At 40.1% G+C, this 19,308-nt stretch overlaps 1 protein-coding gene across 4 annotated transcripts in view; it reads right to left on the bottom strand.

Moving 5' to 3' along the window:
• LOC121368995 overlaps nucleotides 1–19,308 on the bottom strand; it is a 125,419-nt gene that overhangs the window by 18,482 nt on the left and 87,629 nt on the right. The window contains exon 1 of one of the 4 annotated variants that reach the window (XR_005957541.1): nucleotides 15,450–15,702. The exons of 2 other annotated variants lie outside the window; for them this stretch is intronic. The gene's annotated coding sequence lies outside the window, so the exon portion shown is untranslated. Of the gene's footprint in view, nucleotides 1–4,962; nucleotides 5,165–15,449; nucleotides 15,703–19,308 lie in introns of those variants that run through there. One more of the 4 variants, XM_041493781.1, reaches the window with a different exon arrangement.

Below are 19,308 nucleotides of genomic sequence, written 5' to 3'. Positions count from 1 at the left end.
GGCCGTGGTATGTGCTATACTGTCTGTGGGATGATGCATATAAAAGATCCCTTGCTGCTAATTGAAAAGAGTAGCCCATGAAGTGGCGACAGCGGGTTTCCTCCCTCAACATCTGTGTGGTCCTTAACCATATGTCCGACGCCATATAACCGTAAATAAAATGTGCTGAGTGCGTCATTAAATAAAACCTTTCCTTCCTTCCTTCTATTCCTTATTGCAAGTGAAACGCGGATCTTCCAGCGTCCATTGTAATTTAGTACATTTAGTATATTGTCGTATATGTTGCTCTTGGTTAGTTTGTTTTTTTGTGGGGGTTTTTTGTTTTGGTTTGTTTGTTGTTGTTTTTTGTTGTTTTTGTTTTTTTTTGTGGGGTTTTGGTGTGTGTGTGTGTGGGGGGGGGGGGGGGTGTACATTGACCGCACATTCGTTGTATGTGTTGTGGTTTTCTTGGGACACAAAGAACATCACTGGGTTCGCTCTTGTTTATTGTTAATGGCTATACTGTGGAGTAACTGCCATTAGATATCAGTAATGGCTTTGTCAAACATGTTTACACTGCCCCAACCAGTTTAGGGAACGCGCACTAAAGTAAGTGAGACACAATTATTTTACGAGTAAAACCGATCAGATTTTTTATTTTGTGTACAACAGGATTGACAAAAATGACAGTCAGTGAGACAGACAGACAGTCAGACAGACTCACCGTAGTTATAAACTATACCACATGACCTCACTAAATATCATAAAATCAAAAATAGCACTGAGGCACTCCGTGTTTAGTTACAAGACACTAAAAAGACAGTTGGTACCACTGGAATAAAGGACGATCGGGTCATATGTTGATTAATAAGACACTAAAGAGACAGTTGGTACCACTGGAATAAAAGAGACAGTTGGTACCACTGGAATAAAGGAAGATAGGGTCATATGTTGATTAATAAGACACTAAAAAGACAGCTGGTACCACTGGAATAATGGAAGATCGGGTCATATGTTGATTAATAAGACACTAAAAAGACAGTTGGTATCACTGGAAAAGGAAGATCGGGACATATGTTGATTAATAAGACACTATAGAGACAGTTGGTACCACTGGAATAAAGGAAGATCGGGACATATGTTGATTAATAAGACACTAAAAAGACAGTTGGTTGGTATCCATATGTTGGAATAAAGGAAGATAAAGGAGGATCGGGTCATATGTTGATTAATAAGACACTAAAGAGACAGCTGGTAGCACTGGAATAAAGGAAGATCGGGTCATATGTTGATTAATAAGACACTAAAGAGACAGCTGGTAGCACTGGAATAAAGGAGGATCGGGTCATATGTTGATTAATAAGACACTAAAAAGACAGTTGGTACCACTGGAATAAAGGAAGGTCGGGTCATATGTTGATTAATAAGACACTAAAGAGACAGCTGGTATCACTGGAATAAAGGAAGATCGGGTCATATGTTGATTAATAATTGTTTGACGACGCCCACGACATATTTTTAACCATGGCTGTTAGGTGTCTAACATAATTACAGCAGCTGCCGGGTAGTGATAACACTGGCTGTATCAAATATGGCTTCCTCCACTTTACAAGGGTCTATAGGTTCCATTAGACCAAATCAATTCCTATTGCCGATAATGTTAACGTTTACTAATAAAACTGATATAAGCAGCGTTTCAACACACCCAGGAAGTACAGCAATAGAAAGTGTGGCACCTCACATCTAATCTAGCTGCAAGAAAATGGGGGGTCACGTATCATTTAAGAGATTTAATTTATGTTTTTAATAGCAACCGTCATTTTTGCTGAAAATTGCAGTTCCATTTTTGGGGGTACCCCGCATTAGTTTCAACCTCTGGTATATACTGCATAACAACTGTATAACAAATAAAAGTGTATTTATTTATTGTCAATGGATAATAGTATTTGCACAAATAATCAATGTCACATATTACTACCAATCACACCCACAGCTGCTTTTACTCCGTAAATATTTGACGGTGCACGTCGAACTTTGACACGGTACTCTCTTCTTTGGTACTATGCAACCTGTAATAAGGTTTTAAGTACATAGCAAACACCGGGAAGACCATGAACATTGGTTTGATCATGACACAATGTCCTACATTATAAATACCGAACATTTAGATATAAATAATAAAGTTGTAGATGATATTACTGTTTCTTGCTGCTTGGTGGATAATTAAAATGGTTATCTTATCCCAGATTACTGAACAACTGGTGTATCAAAGGCAGTGGTATGTACTATCCTGTCTGTGGGATAGTGCATATTAAAGATTCCCTGCTGCTAATCAAAAAGAGTAGCCAAGAAATGGTGACAGCGGGTTTCCTCTCTCAATATCTGTGTGGTCCTTAACCATATGTCCGACGCCATATAACCGTAAATAAAATGTGTTAAGTGAGTAGTTAAATATAAAAAAAAAAAAAATCATTTCTTTCCTTCCCAGATTACTGAGATATGCTTTTTAAAAACCAAGTTTATACGTGTCTATGCGTGTCTGTTTGTAATTCTTTCTGTTTGTTCTTCTGCGTGCATTCCTATCTATTTTTGTTTTCAAGTTCGTGGCAATATACAGATAAATAAATCGTGAAATTATTTTATTGTAAAAAACAACAACAAAATGTCTTTGTATGGGTATTTCCAAATAATATTAAACAAGACATAGTCCGGGAGCCCAGAGAGGTTTAATTAGCATTGCGAGTACAAAAGGTCTGAGGCCTGGAATATGTAGGTGTAGGCTGTGGGACCCCCAAACGGCCATTCTTAAGTGTCATCTCCTGTACCAATCCGAGGGGCCGCCCCTCAAAATACCCCAAATTTTAAGTTTAATTAGCATGGTTGAGTACACCAATCAAACCTACACCAAAATGTTCTCTGTTGGTGTACTAATTAAGATCCATCATTCTTAAGTGTCAGCTCCTGTACTTAGTCCACTTAAGAACGCCCCTAATTAGCACTAATTAGAAGTTTAATTAGCATGGTTGAGTACGGGTCAAAGGTCACAATCCACCCAATTCCAGGTTAATTAGCATGGTTGAGTACATCAACGAAACTGATGCAAAATATTCTTTAGGGTATCCTGACTAAGGATCAGTGAATCTTAAGTGTCAAAACCTGTACCGAATCCACTTAAGAACGGGTCAAAGGTCATAATCCACCATTTCAGATTAATTAGCACGATCGAGTACATCAACGAAACTAACGTTAAAATTTTCTCTTTTGATGTACAAATTAAGATCCTCCACCATTCTTAAGTGTCAACTCCTGTACTTAATCCACTTAAGACTGCCACTAATTAGCGCTAATTAGAAGATTAATTAGCATGACTGAGTACATCAACGAAACTGATGCCAAAATATTCCTTAGGGTACCCCCACTAAGGATCAATGATTTTTAAATATCAACCCCTGTACTGAATTCACTTAAGGTCAAAGGTATAATAGTGTCTTATTAATCATATAATATTACAATCAAATAGACAACTATTTAGTTATATTAATCATACATTTTCATTTCACACTCATTGCATTTAAAGTGGACTAACTACAGGAGTTGACATTAAGAATCGTGGGTCTTGTTTATCATACATATTAATGTTTTGATGTACTCGTGAATGCTAATAAACCTAATATTGAGCAAATTGTTACCTTTGACCTTAAGTGAATTCAGTACAGAGGTTGATATTTAAAAATCATTGATCCTTAGTGGGGGTACCCTAAGGAATATTTTGGCATCAGTTTCGTTGATGTACTCAGTCATGCTAATTAATCTTCTAATTAGCGCTAATTAGTGGCAGTCTTAAGTGGATTAAGTACAGGAGGTGACACTTAAGAATGGTGGAGGATCTTAATTTGTACATCAACAGAGAAAATTTTAACGTTAGTTTTGTTGATGTACTCGATCATACTAATTAAACCTGAAATTGGATGGATTTTGACCTTTGACCCATTCTTAAGTGGATTCAGTACAGGTTTTTACACTTAAGAATCGCCGATCCTTAGTCAGGGTACCCTAAAGAATATTTTGGCATCAGTTTTGTTGATGTACTCAACCATGCTAATTAAACTTGTAATTATTGCTAATTAGGGGCGTTCTTAAGTGGACTAAGTACAGGAGCTGACACTTAAGAATGGTGGATCTTAATTAGTACATCAACAGAGAACATTTTGGTGTAGGTTTGATTGGTGTACTCCACCATGCTAATTAAACTTAAAATTTGGGGTATTTTGAGGGGCGGCCCCTCGGATTGGTACAAGAGATGACACTTAAGAATGGCTGTTTGGGGGTCCCACAGCCCACACCTACATATTCCAGGCCTCAGACCTTTTGTACTCGCAATGCTAATTAAACCTCTCTGGGCTCCCGGTTTAACAGATATGTTTCAGGTATCTAATCAGAAACTTCTTTTCTTACACACTCGTTGGTTAGAACACCATGCATTATTTTTGATAATGCATAGGTTGTTAACACACGTACGTATTACGTGTTAACAATTTCAAGACATACGACTGACTCCTCCTAGCTGATAACCAGGTCGCCAGTGCCGTGCAGCCAATAAAAAACAACACTGTGGAAATAGATTACACTGTGACGTATAGTTAACTTGACAATCGTGTGTCAGTGACGCGCAAGTTAGCTACACATGCAACGGTTGTAAATAACTTTTAGTCGAAAGATATGTTAAAATTTGCTTAAAACCTGATTTTTAAGGATACATAAGAAATAGAATAATACATTTGTGTCCGTTAGATACCATTTATCTCACAACTTGTTTAAAAACGTATCAAACTCGCTTTCGCTCGTTAGATACATTTTAAAACGACTCGTTATGAGATAAATGGTATCTATCAGCTACTCAAGCATTATTCTCTATATATTACTATGTTACATATCACAAACTATAAACTATAGCATGTATATAACACACAATAAGAAACAAACCTGCAAAATAATCGTTGAATATTATCCTCAGTTAATCCTAACTCTGACCTGGATGGGCCGCGTGTTTGGGAACCATGTGTTTAGCCGATAAACGCCGTGTATGGTGGTTTTGTTCGCAATACCAAAGTTCGACCCCACGTGTCGATGGACAGTGTGATAACGGTGTGTTTTATCTTCAATGGATCATCGTAAATCGAACACTCAAGGCTTATGATAAACGTCGCTGGAAAACGTTTCCTGAAAACCACGGTAAACGTCTCATTATATATGACATGGCAAGTCATTTACCACAAGAGACGATTTTTGTATGTTTATGAAATCTGCGTATGTGGTAAAATATAAGTGGGTGGAGAGTAGGAGGGTGGGGTGGTAGTTGCGAAAATTAAGATGTGGGGTGTGGGGTCGGGCTCATGAATTTTTATGTTTAATCTCCAGCAAAACATTTTCAAATAAACATGCTTTCTTCTTATTGTTGTTGTTTTTCTCTCTTTTCTTTTCATTTCCAACTGCACTGTTAACCTCTTATATCATAAAACTTAAGTTTTTATGTATTCATGTTTAAAATTAATGTTATAATATACTATATATATATGTGTGTGTGTGTGTGTGTGTGTGTGTGTGTGTATTGATGTATGACTATCTATATATTGTATGTATGTCGAGGTTGACTATTACATACACAGATATTAACCCACTGGCGCAGAGTGGATAATTAAATCATTTATGGCCTCACAAATTGCACCATACCGTTGCTGGTACTCGAATCTGTGGCACCGAATCGCCCGCAAATTGTAAGACTAACCACGATGCGCTCTGAGCTACTGAAGCATCCATGTATGTATGTATGTATGTATGTATGTATGTATGCATGCATGTATGTATCGATGGATGTATGTATGGACGGATGGATGGATGGATGGATGGATTAATGGATGGATTAATGGATGTATGTGCGTATGTATGTATATATTCGTACATGTATATTATTCAAATTATACGCACAATCACTAGCCTATAACATAACAGTAAGGCATGATGTTAGGGCCCTAACCACAACACTAACATATTTGTTTCTGGTATCAATACATTTTATTTTTAAAGAAAGAAAAAGTTGTGTCTTACCTATGAACAATTCATCAGAATAGTTTATCTATATGTTATTGGGACATTGTTCCAGTCAGGACAAACTACTGGCTTTACATTTCAAGCAACGGTTCGCTACTTTTCAACAGAGACTACAAAGCATGCGGCGTGTATATATACTCTTCAAAAAAAGAAACGCAAAAGGGTACAAATGGGTTATAACTCCGATTTTATGTTTCCTACCGGTTCATGCTTTGTGAATATAAGGTCATTGCATGTCCCAAACACATTCCCACAGTTACATTCGATAAAACGCAGCTACTGTACAATAAAGTTCCAAAATGTGAATATTCGCAAAAACGCAGCCACGTGCAAACCATGTCACCACTGCACGTGCGTTGTCTGCACGTGCAACATGAACACCGACAGTATAAAAGTGCAGGGTGTTCGCTTGCCTGGCCTCTGTATCTGGCTGACAGTTGACAATCCAGGACATGCCACGTCTCAGTGAACCGCAGAGAAACAATGCCATCGGCCGACTAGACGCAGGCGAATCCAGAACGGCCGTTGCCAGGGCATTCCAGGGTGTCCCCAGCACCATCTCCAGACTGTGGGACCGTTACCAGCAACATGGATCAACACGTGACCTCCCTATCACCGGTCGACCACGGGTCACTACCCCCGGGCAGGACCGCTACCTCCGGGTACGCCACCTTCGGGAACGATTGACTACTGCCACCTCCACAGCCGCAGCAATACCAGGTTTGCGCAGGATATCCGATCAGACCGTACGGAACCGCCTACGTGAGGTAGGAATTCGTGCCAGACGGTCCAGTTCGAGGTGTCATCTTAACACCACAACACCGTCGACTCCGACTGCAGTGGTGCCAGATTCATCGACAATGGCCTCAACTGCGATGGAGACATTTGTGGTTCAGTGACGAGTCCCGATTTCTGCTCCGACGTCATGATGGAAGATGTCGCGTGTATAGGCGTCGTGGTGAACGTTATGCTGCAAACTGCGTGCAGGAAGTGGACAGATTCGGTGGGGGTAGTGTCATGGTGTGGGCAGCCATCTCACACACTGGCAGAACTGACTTGGTCCACGTGCAGGGCAACCTGAATGCACAGGGCTACATTGACCAGATCCTCCGGCCACACATCGTTCCAGTTATGGCCAACGCCAACGCAGTGTTCCAACATGACAACGCCAGGCCTCACACAGCACGTCTCACAACGGCTTTCCTACAGAACAACAACATTAATGTCCTTCCTTGGCCATCGATATCACCGGATTTGAACCCAAATGAGCATCTATGGGACGAGTTGGACCGACGCCTCCGACAGCGACAACCACAGCCCCAGACCCTGCCCGAGCTGGCAGCAGCCTTGCAGGCCGAGTGGGCCACCATCCCCCGGGACGTCATCCGTACTCTGGTTGCTTCAATGGGCAGGCGGTGCCAGGCAGTTGTCAACACACGCGGAGGCCACACCCGGTATTGACTCCAGATGACCTTGACCTTCGTGGTGTGTCCTATCACTTACTCACAATGGACTAGAGTGAATTGTGAACAATCCTGCAACATTTGGTAATTATCGGACTCACCATTCAATAATTAAATCAATTCTCCAAATGTTACGACAATGTGGTTTTGCGTTTCTTCTTTTGAAGAGTATATATACACATAAACTTAATGACATAAACTAAAACAGACGCATGTCTCTAAATATTCATTACAGTCACGATAAACGTTACACACGGATTCTCTAAAATAGATAGAAGTAGTGTTACGAGGGACAGCCAAAACATTCGTAGAACTGGATATCATAGCTTAGTACACCATCATAATATGTTTGAGGTGTGGGTTGTTGTTTTTAATAAATATGGCCTTTCACACCACTGTCGTAGAACTGGATATCATTGCTTAGTACACCATCATGATATGTTTCAGGTGTGGGGGTTTTTTATTTATAAGTATGGCCTTTCATACCACTGTCGTAGAACTGGATATCATTGCTTAGTACAGAATCATGATATGAAAGGCCATATTTATATTTAAAAAACCTCACCTCGAACAGCTTAAATGTCCTATGTCAAAGTTGAAACTACAATATTTAGTTATGTTCACATTTATTTGTAATAAATAACTACAAATTATTCGATCCCACGCATAACCTTTCCATAATTAAATCTAGAATAATAATTTTTTAAAGTCTTTCACTGGACGACAAGAGGAGTTTCCCGGATAAATTTTGGTTAAATACCGCATGGCCACCATTTTGTTTCTTTTGTCAGCTGATTGCAAATAATTCTGAGTAAACTTACTTAGTGTGTTCAGTGTGTACGCATAAAACAGTGACGTCAGTATTTGTTCTACTAGTAAATGAATTTATTTGGTTGTAATTTTTATAGGCATATAGCTGAAGGTATAAACTTTATGTTTCAAAGCTAAAATTAATAAATAATTTTGGCGGAAACCGCCATTGTTGCAACTTTGACAACATACTTTTAATCACCCGCCCTACGCACAACCCAGACTTGGTCTCGAGTAACTAGCGCTTGCCTGATTCACAGTCGGTCTAGGATCGATCCCCGTCGGTGTGCTATTTTTCGTCCTGGCCAGTGCACCATGACTGGTATATCAAAGGCTGTGGAATGTGCTATCCTGTCTGTGGGATGGTGTATATAAAAGATCCATTGCTACTAATGAAAAAAATTAAACGGGTTTCCTCTCTAAGACTACATGCCCAAATTTCCATATATTTAACATCTAAATAGCAGATGATTAATAAATCAATGTGCTCTAGTGGTGTCGTTAAACAAAACAAAATTTAACTTTATATTTTTGGTATTCTTTCTTTTTTTCTTGGGTGATGCTTTTATTGTTATTGTTTGTTGTTTTGGGCTTTTTCTCTCCCCCCCCCCCCCCTTTTTTTTTTTTTTTACCCTTTTACGAAGCACTTAGTCTCCTAGCACTCAGTTTATTTATTTATTTATTATTATTATTTTTTTTAAAGGTTTGTTTATCGTGGCAGTTGGATGGGAGTTCACAATCGATTAACCTTCAACGATTCCGGCACTGTCGTAATTTACACGCCACGCATCATTATCAATTAAACTCGCCTTGCATAGCCACCATAACCAAACCCAATAACAAGACAGCAAATGTCTGTAATTTAAAAAAAAAAAAAAGGTTAAAGAAATAATTTAATTCCCTCTAAAAGAGTAATAATGGATTTAAGGAAATGCATTTCCGCACATTTCTGTTGTTTGTACTTCTTTTCGTGCTTATATCCAATTAAGGTTGGGGTTTGTTTTGTTGTTTGTTTTTGTTTTGTTTTTTGGGGGGTTGGGGTTTGTGTGTGTGTGGGTGGGAGGGGGGGGTTGTGTTTTTGTGTGTGTTTTTTGTTGTTGTTGTTGGGGGTTTTTTTTTGGGGGGGGAGTATTTATGTTTGTTGTTTGGTGTTTTTTTTTTAAATAAACTTTATTGACCCCAGAAACAAATTTGGTAGTGTCAGTGTTATGTCCATTTGAGGTTCAAGTAAGCTGTCCTGGGCACACACCTCAGCTAAATGGGCTGTCTGACCAGGACGGAGGGTTAGTGGGTATTTGTTTGTGGTTAATGAGAGAGAAGTCTACGTAGTAGTCTTACACCCACCCACTGAATCGTTGAAACTTTATCTGGGTGGAAGCCCGTACCGGGATACGAACCCAGTACTTACTTGTCAGATAGCTTAACTACTACACCACTGATGCCGATTCAACTCACTGTGTATCGGTTGCCTCTCTCTCTCTCTCTCTCTCTCTCTCTCTCTCTCTCTCTCTCTCTCTCTCTCTCTCTCTCTCTCTGTGTGTGTCTGTGTATCTCTGTCTGTGTGTCTCTCTCTGTATGTCCTCTCGGTCTCTCTCTCTCTCTCTCTCTCTCTCTCTCTCTCTCTCTCTCTCTCTCTCTCTCTCTCTCTCTCTCTCTCTCTCTCTCTCTCTCTGTGTGTGTGTTTGTGTGAACGCCGTCGCCAATATTGTATTATTTGTAATTAGGACAAGTTTTATAACTACGTGACTTCACGGTTTTTTTCACTCTAAAAATACGCATTTTTCATTTTTTTTTAAAGTGTCAGTATGTGTTGATGGTCCGGATATGTATCCTTCCAACACATAAGGCTCATGTTTGAGCTTAGTTCCCCTTTAAAATATGGTGTCGTAAAATATGAGAGATAATGTTGTTTTTATTAGCATTTCCGCAGATAATCGCCTTTGCATTTCTATTGTACTTAATACAGATATCAACATCTAATGTACACTGCATAATAACTGTGCACTAAATAATAAACAATAGTGTATGTGCAAAACCTTACTGTCACACATTACTGGCAATCAATGGTGCATATGTTTTTGTTCTGTAAGTATATGTCGGTGTACCTCGAACTACATGTATGTCATGGAAATACTAGTATCTGATTTAATGCGAGGCACCTATAATGGCATCGAGTACAAGGCAACCATAATTTCAGTTAGTATATACATGTGTATGTCAAACGCGGACGTTATTTGCAGTCAAATTTCTACGTCGGCTACGGTATGACATAAACAATCCTTTCTCCGCCAATGTTGCTGTTGCTGTTGCTGCTGCTGCTGCTGCTGCTGTTTATCCTCTGGCATTAAACAGACTGATTAATTAGCCTTTTCGCACATACATGAGCACATCTGATGTACCAACTGGAATGTATGAATGGGTGAAAAACAAACGGGACTGTTGACAGGTGGGTCAGTCCCAGGACTTAATGAACCGAACTCGGACGCTTTACTACTATACTGACCCAATTCTACCTGGCTAATCGACTTTACCACGTGACCGTTTTCCCGATTTCCCGACTATATGACCTGGCTAAAAGGAAACACACACCTATGCTATCTGCACTTACATAGTACTGAATACGGTTAGTTGGTAGTGATCAGGGGGGGGGGGGGGGGGGGGGGGGGGGGGGGGGGGGGGGGGGGGGGGGGGGGGGGGGGGGGGGGTGGGGGGGGGGGGGGGGGGGGGGGGGGGGGGGGGGGGGGGGGGGGGGGGGGGGGGGGGGGGGGGGGGGGGGGGGGGGGGGGGGGGGGGGGGGGGGGGGGGGGGGGGGGGGGGGGGGGGGGGGGGGGGGGTGGGGGGGGGGGGGGGGGGGGGGGGGGGGGGGGGGGGGGGGGGGGGGGGGGGGGGGGGGGGGGGGGGGGGGGGGGTGGCGTAGCGAGGTTTGGGGTGGGGGGGGGGGGGGGGGGGGGGGGGGGGAGCGGGCGGACAGGGCACGCCCCTAAATCAAAACAGTTTTTCTTTATTTTTTACTCTATTAAATTTATATAAAATCACATACATACCTACCTATCTATCTACCTACCTACCTACGTACCTACGTACCTACCTACATTCATACATATATACATACATACATACATGGATGCCTCAATAGCTAAAAAGGTATCATGGCAGGTCTGCAAGTTGCAGGCGATTCGGTGCCATAGTTTTGTGTCCCAGCAACGGCATGGGACACTTTGTGAGGCCAGAAATGATATAAGTATCCCCTGCGCCAGTGCGTTAATATCTATATGTATGTAACAGTCAACCTCGACATACATACGATATATAGATATTCATACATCGATACATGCATACATACATACATTACATACATACATACATACATGGTACATACATACATCACATACATACATAGTTACATACATACATACATTTTATGGATGCTTCGATAGCTCAGAGCGCATCGTGGTTAGTCTTGCAATTTGCGGGCGATTCGGTGCCACAGGTTCGAGTCCCAGCAACGGCATGGGACAATTTGTGAGGCCAGAAAGGATTTAATTATCCCCTGCGCCAGTGCGTTAATATTTATGTATGTAAGTCAATCTCGACATACATACAATATATAGATATTCATACATCAATACATACTAGCCAGTGCCAGGTCTGCCCACTGTTTCATGCACGTAAGCGGGATCGACCGCGTAGATTGTAGGACCCATGCATGTGGTTGAGTTAAAGAACATCCTTTTTATGAATGTTTCGATAGCTCAGAGCACATCGTGGTTAGTCTTGCAATTTGCAGGCGATTCGGTGCCACAGGTTCGAGTCCCAGCAACGGCATGGGACAATTTGTGAAAAGGCCAGAAAGGATTTAATTATCCCCTGCGCCAGTGCGTTAATATCTATGTATGTAACAGTTAACCTCGACATACATACAATATATATATATTCATACATCAATACATACATACATAGTGTGGGTTGTTCCTACAATCTAGAGGTAGTGTTTAGCGAGAGGAAAGTAAGCGTAGTGGCGGTCTTGTATCATTCTCTGGGTTGGAAGTGGCGCCGAGATGTGGATCCTGTAACTACCAAACTTAACACCGATGACTTAGTTATCATGTCACCTATGTCGCTGTATTTTATTTTATTTAGAATAAAAAAGTATACGATAAACATTACAATGTTCAACAAATGACGTAGCAATGACAATGAGAGTAAAGGAAAAGTCAGCGGATTTTTGGTGTATTGTTTAACGACACCATATAGTGCACAATAATTTATTAAAAATCGGATATCAAACTTTTGATATTTCCGACATATAAGCTTAGAGGAAACCCGTTACATATTTCCATCAGCTGTAAGGGATATTTTATGTGCACTTTCCCACAGAGGGGACAGCACACACCGGTCTTTGATAAACCAGTCGTGGGGCACTGGTTGGAATGTGGTAAACTCAGTCACACAATGGATGAACAGAAGGTGGCTGGATCCAGAGCCAGTTTATCGTAGTAGCACATGTAGCACGTGTTACGGGTCCCGCGCTTCAGGAGGCCCCGCGGTGATGTGTACATTTATTTTCCCCAGGTCATTTTTCCCCTCTCGTCGAGGGGGTTTCAAAAATGTATATCATGAGAAGGGGGACCCGCTGTTACTTGTGCTACAGGCCCCGCGGATCCTTAAACCGGCTCTGGCTGGATCATCCGAACTAAACAACATATATTATATAGGAAAACGCTCTACTCGCCACGAGAGGGAAGGAAGATTGTTTTGGTTAACGAAACCACTAGAGCACGCTGATTAATTAATCATCGGCTATTGGATGTCAAACATTTGGTAATTCGGACACGTCTGGTCATCAGAAGAACTCCGCTACATTTTTCCTAATGCAGCAAGGGATATTTTATATGCACTTTCCCACTGATAGGAAAGCACATAGCCTACTACGGCCTTTGGCCAGTTGTGGTGTACTGGTTGGAACGAGGAAAAACCCCATCCAGTTGAATGGATCCAATGAGGTGGTTCGATCCTGCGACGCAGGCACCTCAAGCGAGCATTCAACCGACTGCTCTAAATTCTGGCCCCAAGACGAAAGGAATGCACTGTTTAATTGCTAAATGGCGTAAAAAAAAAAAAAAAAACCGCATTCTTGAGAACATTGTCTCCAACTGGTTTTTTTTTATTCCCTATTGTCAATTGTGGCAAATTGAATGCCATTATGGGTTTCTGGTCGTTCAAGTGTTTGTTGCATCCACACGTTTTACGCGAAACAAGAACAGGATATGTGGCCTCAATGCGTAACCATGAACACAAGTATGTAGGCTTAGTACACGTTTAAATTTTCAACTGATACGTGCCCGTCAATTAATAACGATATGAGACCAATTCGACAGACCCTTTTCAGACTGTCGCTGGTGCTCACAATTGATTGATTATTGTTGAAGTGGACAGCTGTTTACACACGTTTCAACCTACGACATAATCGAAACTCCCATATTGATTAAGGTAATACTAACTGCACAGTGCGCGAACTACAGTATCGCATCTTCGCAACAAAAATCGAATAATTATATTGTTCCGAGGTCTTGTTGTGATCGCAATCAATCGGGAGTGGGGGCGGAGTGTTGGGGACTATAAACGTTCGGATAACACTCATTATATCTGGAAGCGGTTTACCGATATGGCTAATCGCCTATGGTGGATCTAATATAAAAGGTGGCAATTTTGCTAGGAAATGAGGAGAATGTTTATCCATTCCAATCCAATCAAAACAAGCTATGGGGGTGGTGTTCCAGCAACGATGGAAGGAAACTGAATTTGTTTTGTTTCTGCATATACTGACTGAAGGTCCAAGCATGTCAGATTTCCGAGATAGATTGGCATTGGGTGGAATTTGACTTTGAGGTGGGCGGAATTTGCTATACAAAGTTATAAAGGCTCATGCCTGGACAACAATTGGCGCTTCTGTCCATAGAGCACCACTATCCCATACAATCCGCAGACACCCCACCAAAAAAGGAATTCTCATCCAAAAGATCTTTACTTGGTTTCAGTATTATTTTTTTATTATTATTATATATATATATTTTTTTTTTTACAATTTCCTTTGGGTTTTATATTATTATTATTTATTTATTTATTTTGTTGTCATTGTTTTGTTTTTGTTTCTTTTAATTTGTGGGGGTATTTTTTTTTATTTTTTTTGGGGGGGGGGGGGGGTGTCGTTGAATACGTTAGACGGTCATAATTATAGGAACAATTAAAACATATTTTTATAAGACGACCAGTCCCTAAGTCAAAGATAATGCTATGGTATGGTTATTTCCTCCCAATATAAATGCAAAATATGTCTGTATATGCTATCAAACATCCACTTAATACATTTACATGCTATTGGTGTGTTTTCCATGCTGGGTCTCGTGTAACACCCATTCATTGATTTACTCATTCATCCCATCATAACTGCTGCCAATCGAAAGGACTAGTCTACATCTGATTACTAGCACTAGGCAGCGTCACACCTAATCGTATGTCTGCCAGCTAATGGCCAACGATTAGATAAATAGTCTCCAGCCTACGCAATACTCGGTTTCATCATACATGTACGTCTTCCTTCTTTTAGTGATGTGAAAGGCCTTAACAAGGTTTAAAACAAAAAAGCCCCGCCACCACCCAGCCCCTCCAAAAAAAAAAGAAGAAGAAAAGACCAGAAAGAAAAGCGGGCCCAATTTCACTAAACATCGTAAGCCTAGTTTTGCACGTAAAGGTAAATCTACGACTAAACCACAATTCTTATTACTGTTATAGTACAACATTTATAGTTAGAAGTACACATAGTACTCTACATAAAGATAAAACTATGGTTTTTGTACACACGGTAGAGATGGTGCCCTACTCACCTCCCCCACTTCAGATATCCTTTTTATGAATCGGAAAAACACTACCACCCTTCAATCTCAATTTTCTTAAGAATGAAAAAAAAAAAACATTCGAAGGAAAAAACACAATGAAAAGTCATCGAATTTTTTTTGTTTTCCAGATTTTGTCAACCATTAATATTATCAAAATCAGAATCAGAATTTAGAGTGTAAAGTGCATGCTTACCTTTGGAGAACACAGTCACTGGTCTCATGTATGAAGTATAGCCGATTTTTCTAGCCTAGCCTCTGCTGTTCTTCGTGTTTTCCCCACGAATGAAAAAACATGCTTACGCTAATGGTGAACAATTCAGTACTTTTTTTAGTTTTTAGGTTGTTTTGTTTACAGAAAATTTATATTCAAACTATCGTCTCAATTTGTATGAAATCTTTACCTATCGTTTCACCTCAAAACCGTTTTGCTTTACCTCACCAAACCTAGACGAAAGCAAGTTAATAAATACATGTATCGTCTTTCGTGTCACTAAGTAGGCCTGCAACGACATAGGAGTGAGGGAGGCGCCCTTGTGTTTCCATCCCAAGGGCATAGGAGGGAGAGAGAGAGAGAGAGAGAGAGAGAGAGAGAGAGAGAGAGAGAGAGAGAGAGAGAGAGAGAGAGAGAGAGACAGAGGCGCGCCCTCGTGTTTCCCTCCCAAGAGCTAAGTACGTCGTTCACTGTATAACGAAGACATCTTAACTGTTGCCCACCATCACGACAACCACCCCGCCATTCCAAATATAAATGATCTATTTAAATGACACTGTGGCGTATCCGGTCTGGTGGGCAGTAGCCTTGTAACTTCGTCTGGTTTTACATTTCTCTTAGCCGGAGGACCTCCTAGGCTTTCAGTTTTACAACACAAGAACCATAGTAATGTTTCCTGCACCTGTACAGCTAACTCTGTTGTTGGCTAATGGGCGGGTCGTAGCCCAGTGGTAAAGAGCTCGCTTGATGCGCGGTCGGTTTGGGATCGATCCCCTTCGGTTGGCCCGTTGGGCTATTTCTCGTTCCAGCCAGTGCACCATGACTGATATATCAAAGGCCGTGGTATGTGCTATCCAGTCTGTGGGAAAGTGCATATAAAAGATCCCTTGCTGCATTAGAAAAAATGAAGCGAGTTTCCTCTGTTGACTACGTGTCAGAATTACTAAATGATTGACATCCAATAGCCGATGAATAATTAATCAATGTGCTTTAGAGGTATCGTTAAACAAAACAAACTATTTTTGACTATTTAAGTTTATCGAGCTTATAGGTTGTACTATACAAAATAAAATCCCACAGGCCACCATGTTAACGTTTGTGTTTAAAAGCACTATAATGCAAATACATCAACTAAACTATGAACCATAAATATCAGTACTACAACCCCTACCTGAAAGTATTATCTGAAGCAAATGGTACTTTTCATGGCTGATTTTCAGTGTAACCAGATGTTTTTACAACACCCCTAGTTTCGCACACAATTTGAGTACTTTTTTTTTAACAGGTATCTCATACATGTTTCAAGCATAAGGCTACTTGACACAGTGGTACTAGATGAAATAAAATAGCATACATTTTTAGCCCATATGATTTTTTGTTTTTTTTACAACCAACACATTCACATTTATAACCAATCACAGGACTTGCGGTGTTAACTGCTGTTAAAAGTTCCGTGCACCTCGCACTTTGACCCAGCCGAAAGTTAATTGGTTTAGTACTAACATTACCGTCATAAGGTACAACCAATCGTTCAGGCTCAAGCACGATACCCTGTGCAAACATGTGGCTGTCATTCATTAATTTTTCGTAATTCTAACCAATTAAGGGTCAAGCATGCTATCCCGTGCATACACTTCAGCTATCTGAGCTGTTTGCCAAGGACAGTGGGTTAGTTGTTAGTTAGAGAGAAGTCGGTGTAGCGTGTCAAAATAATTGTGTGGAAGACGAGGTTCATGTTTTAACTGACTTGCATATTTAGCTCTGTTTTTTAACAACCAGTATGACCTCTTATCAGACGTGCACAAGTTTTGTTTTTTAATGTTCCACAAAGATTTAGTTTTTAATACTGCCAAAACCCTATTTTTAATTTTGGCCCGACGTCGGGCACTGTTGTATTCTTAATTTTGTATTATTTATATTTTAATATGGTTAAAAAAATGATGTTATATTTACTCTCGACGTCGTCCCTTTTTTATTCTCTTAATTTAAAAAAACAAAATTATTATATTATGTAATAATTATTTAGTGTATGTATATATATATATATATACAATTATATTAATATAGTATATATAGATTTTATTTAAAGTATTATTTTAATGTCAGTCTCGCGTAATTCTGTATAGAGTCTTGTGTACTTTTATTCTTGTATTTTTGTATTTTAATGTTTTTGAACCTGTATACACATGGTGAGACTTAAGTAAAAATGTCTGTCTGTCTGTCTGTCCTTACACCTGCCTACCGAGTCGTTAAGCTCGTACTGGGTGAAGGCCGGTACCGGGATGCGAACTCGGTACCTACCAACCTTAAGACCGATTGTTTAACCTGGTAACGACTACACTATTGCAGTCAGCCTCCTGCCTCTGCTTCTAGAACAAGGTATTACAAGCAGTCACTACTGTTGGTAAAAAAAAAAAAAAAAAAAAAAAAGAGGAAGAAAAAACCTAAGTTTATTACGTAACATGATGCCGCTGGCTAGCCACACAATTTATTCACATTATAGAAGGGAAGGGAACGTCTAACGACTCACCGGGTGAATTACGTGTCTAGCGTTATAATTGTGATACCTGGTCTACCGAATACGAGTGCGAATAATTTTTACATGTTTATATACCACTAGAGTTTTGAGCATGTCCGTCCCGGGGCCTGTCTCTGGATAGCCAGTGACTTGCTCCGGGACAGAAAAAATTAAGGGGACAATTTTGAAATTTACATCCAAAAATTAAATAGTGGGCCTTTAAAATTTTGATGCGCATCTCTAATTAATATAATTAATTTAAAAAATTCAAATTCTACTCATTAAATTTGGTCGCTAGATTAGATCTGGCGGTCAAAAAGAAATTCGTTACCGAATACAAAAAATAAATAAATAGGAAACCCGCTACTGCTACATATACTAATTAGTTCAAATAATATGATCTTCAGGATGCAATGTTGCACGAACAACTATTCATACTATTTATACAACTGCCTTTGATATACCAGCACAATTTGGCGTCGAACTGAATGGCAAAATCCTTGGAGTTACAGCACACGTTTTAATATAAATCAAGAAAATTTATTATTCAACTCAGTAAGTTATATATGCCAAGGTTATATTTCAACGAATCACTGCGAACTGAGATGTAGTTTGTTATGTCAGTGAAATCGTTAGCGTCACAAAGCCAGAACTTGGTAATGTCAGTGATTTAAAACAAACAGTTTGCTTTCTTGACTCTGTGGGTTTTGTCTACAGCAAGTAGAGCACATTGATTTATTAATTACCGGCTGTTTGGATATCAAACATTTTGTAATTTTGATAGTCTTAGACAGGAAATCCGCTAAATTTTTTCCGTTAGTAGCAAGTGCACCATCCCACAGACATGATAGCACATACCACGGCTTTTGATATAACTGTCGTGGTGCACTGGCTGGAACGAGAAATAGCTCAATGGGGCCACCGACGGGGATCAATCCTAGACCGACCGTGCATTCGTCAAGAACAGCTCCCCCCTGTAGACAAAATACTCGACAGTGTGTCTCGATTGCATAGCATCATGGCTCTATCGTAACCAATTTCTGATACAATCTTGTTCCGAGATACGGTATTGAATATGCTAAAGGCGGTTTCACAAAATTCATGTATGTTACGTTTGTAATACACAATTTAAAACTTTCATATTTTGTTTTGATGTATTACTGTTGAGTAGATTAACGTATATTATCGTTAATTTTCTCTTTTTGGTAAAAAAAACTAAAATGACGTTGTTTGAAGAGCGAACTACTTTTAACAAATATTCATTAATAAAATAGGGCTTAAAAATCGCTTACCAGCGCCATTAGTGTTATAATAATCGTGTTT

The sequence above is a fragment of the Gigantopelta aegis genome, chromosome 3, assembly GCF_016097555.1.
Source record: "Gigantopelta aegis isolate Gae_Host chromosome 3, Gae_host_genome, whole genome shotgun sequence".
Classification (NCBI taxonomy): domain Eukaryota; kingdom Metazoa; phylum Mollusca; class Gastropoda; order Neomphalida; family Peltospiridae; genus Gigantopelta; species Gigantopelta aegis.
Note: the sequence above shows the minus strand (reverse complement) of the source record. Positions and strands in the feature narration are given on the sequence as shown.